Here is a 2,861-nt window from a genome sequence, read left to right as displayed (position 1 = left end):
ATTAATATCATTTTAAAATAATAAATAAAAGTAAATAATATTTCCTCAGATTTGTGTATTCGCTTGGGTTCTAGGTGTCCAATCAATCTTACAATATGGTAAGTGGCAACACAGTTCTAGTGCTTGATGATTAGTGGCCAGCACCACATTCCATTCACCCAATTCCTGAAATTGCTTTACTTCACTTAATAGGAGGGGTCCAATGTCTCGGCACAGTCAAATTGATACAAAATTTCTAATGCCCACAGACAGGCAAAACACAGTTCTTAGAAGGCATCAATCCGCAGACTACAATTTGAACAGCAGTAATGAAGAGATAGGACATATTGTAGGTGAGAGGACATCCAAGGAAATCCTTCCTTCTTCTTTTTGTTTAAATTGAGGCTTAGTTCACAAAGAGTAAGTTGCATACAACTTAATTGTTCAGCTTAATGAATTATTACATATGTACATCTCATATAAGCAACATGCAGACCAAGATAAAGAATTTTTCAGCTCTCAGAAGCTCCCTTCTATCTATCCCGATCAATTCCAATCTTCAGGCCTCTACCACCATTTTTGGGAGCTTGTTGAAGTGATCATGGGCTGTTTCTTTATTGGCTGTTGTCTCCAAGCCATCTATAAGTTCTGCTGGTGGCAAATTCTCTTAGCTTTCCTTTGTCTGAGAATGTCTTGATTTCTCCTTCATTCCAAAATATTTTTTTTTCCAGAATTCATAACACTCCTCTTTCACCACTTGAAAAATCTGCCTTTTAATTATTTCCTCCATGGTTTCTAATGAGATATTCACTGTCATTCCAGTTGTTCTTTGCCATATAGGTAAGGTGCCATTTCTCTCACTGCTTTCAAGATCTTTTTTCTTTTGCTTTACTTTTAGAATTCATAAGTTTTGATTGACATTGCCCCCATCCCATTCAATTGGCAGACAGGCCTTTCCTCTGAAAACCACACACACACACACACACACACACACACACACACACACACAATCCAAACCTCCAGGTCAGCAGTCTATAGAGTTTCAGACTTTTGTATTTCAGTGTTAAGAAAACAACTAAACAAGGCTGTCTCTTAGGGCTGGCAAATTCATCATCTAAACATTCCATAAAGCAAAAAGTAAACAAAGTGTCTATCAGTGTACAAGCAAAACTATACAAACCTCTTTCTGTGCTCAGTGAAAGGCATTGAATCTTTTCTAGCTCCCGAAATCCCAACTATCTTTCTCCTTGCTATCTCTACTTTTTGTCTTTTTCCTCTGCATTACTGCAAGATTTGTCTTATTGGCTAGAATGTGACAAAACAGACCACGACTGGGCAGAGTGCTATGATTTCTTTTCCTGTTCTGGCTCTCTTTAGATTCCTGTAGAGCAAAGAGCAGGAAGAGAGGAGTGAAGAAGGAGGGCTTGTAAGAGAACTAATTAGAGTAAAATGAAAGACTGCCTGAACAGGGACTTGAACCCTGGACCCTCAGATTAAAAGTCTGATGCTCTACCAGCTAAACTATCCATGGGCTGTCTAATATGTCTCCTGAGTGCCTAATTTAGGTTCATTTATGTTGCCAATTATTTGTAGGTCATGGCCTGAAATATTCTCCTTGAATTCTCTTCACTACCAAGAAGATTTTGTTTGAAAGAGATGTTATAATCCCTGGTAGCATTTCCCTTTTCCTCTCTTTGCCTTGTATCTCTTTAGAGTTTCAGAACCAGAGCTTTATCTCTAGATAAATCACTGCCAGGTTTCAGACCACGGGGCTAGACCCAGACTACTTCATCTCTTGCCAAGCGTTGTGATTTTATCCCTTCATTTCTTATTTCCCCACCTGCACCTATTTCTCTTGAAGAAACACTCACGCTACTCTTCCTGTCTCTCTGCACTGTCTTGTACAACTTTTTTGCAGCCTTAGGAGGCAGAGGAGAAAAGAGTTGAAGGAAATAGAATTTGAGGGCCCACTAGAGCATTCTGTAATGGTGGGCAAGCAAAGACACCTGTGTTTAATCTTCTGTATCTCTATGCTTGCATTTCTTAATGATGCAACCTTTCTGCCATGAGTAAGTCACTCCTCCTTTTCATTTTCTTTCTAATCCTCGTCCTCTTCCTTCTCCTTCTTATCTTCCTTCTCCATGTCTTTAATCATTATTTGCTGCTCACACCCAAAGGAAAAGGATAATTATCTTTATAAATTAGTGTACATTAGGATATTCATCCATAATACAATCTAAGATAGTTGTGAGTTTTGACCTAAACCTGGAAAAAATACTCTACAGGGAATCCAGGAACAAAAGAGGAAGTTTTGGGGTGAAGGAAAGACTTATCTATCTAGGGTTGGTATGCGGAGGAGAGACAGCTTGGGATATGGCAAAGACTATTGTTTATTTCTTCCAAATAATTCAGCACTTCCAAGAAACCAAGACTATGGGAAAACTGAGAGAATTTGCAGTTACTTTAGAAATTCGTGATTTTCTCATCTCTCGTACCCTACGAATATATAAAGCATAGCTGGGGGTGGGTCACACAAACTCACCTTGGATTGGCTTGTGTGTCAATCTGCAAGGGAACTAGAGAAAACTTTTAAGCAGAGTATCTAGGGGGGTTACCCTTTAAATGAATCAAGAATGCTTTGAAGGTATTTTGGCTCTCTTCTCCCTACTTGAAGTAGCTTGGAAGTCACCAAACTGCACTCAGAGATCAGGACCACTCTCCCAGGGAGGTTTGGGACTCAAGACCCAGGCCCATTGGCATATCAGGTTGGTAGAGGACCAAGTTGTCAAAACATATATTATGAATGGATTATAATAAAATATTTTTCTAATGTTAAAAGCTGGCATTTCTGACAAGACCTATACCCCTCATGAACTTAGATG

General features: G+C 39.1%; 1 non-coding gene across 1 annotated transcript; it reads right to left on the bottom strand.

The window, feature by feature from the left end:
• Window positions 1-1,437: 1,437 nt before the first annotated feature.
• Window positions 1,438-1,512, bottom strand: TRNAK-UUU (transfer RNA lysine (anticodon UUU)). The gene has a single exon. It is a non-coding gene; the product is annotated as a tRNA-Lys (tRNA).
• Window positions 1,513-2,861: the final 1,349 nt, after the last annotated feature.

The sequence above is a fragment of the Loxodonta africana genome, chromosome 1 (genome assembly GCF_030014295.1).
Source record: "Loxodonta africana isolate mLoxAfr1 chromosome 1, mLoxAfr1.hap2, whole genome shotgun sequence".
Classification (NCBI taxonomy): Eukaryota; Metazoa; Chordata; class Mammalia; order Proboscidea; family Elephantidae; genus Loxodonta; species Loxodonta africana.
The sequence above is the reverse complement of the archived record's forward strand: the minus strand, read 5'-3'. Positions and strand labels throughout refer to the sequence as shown.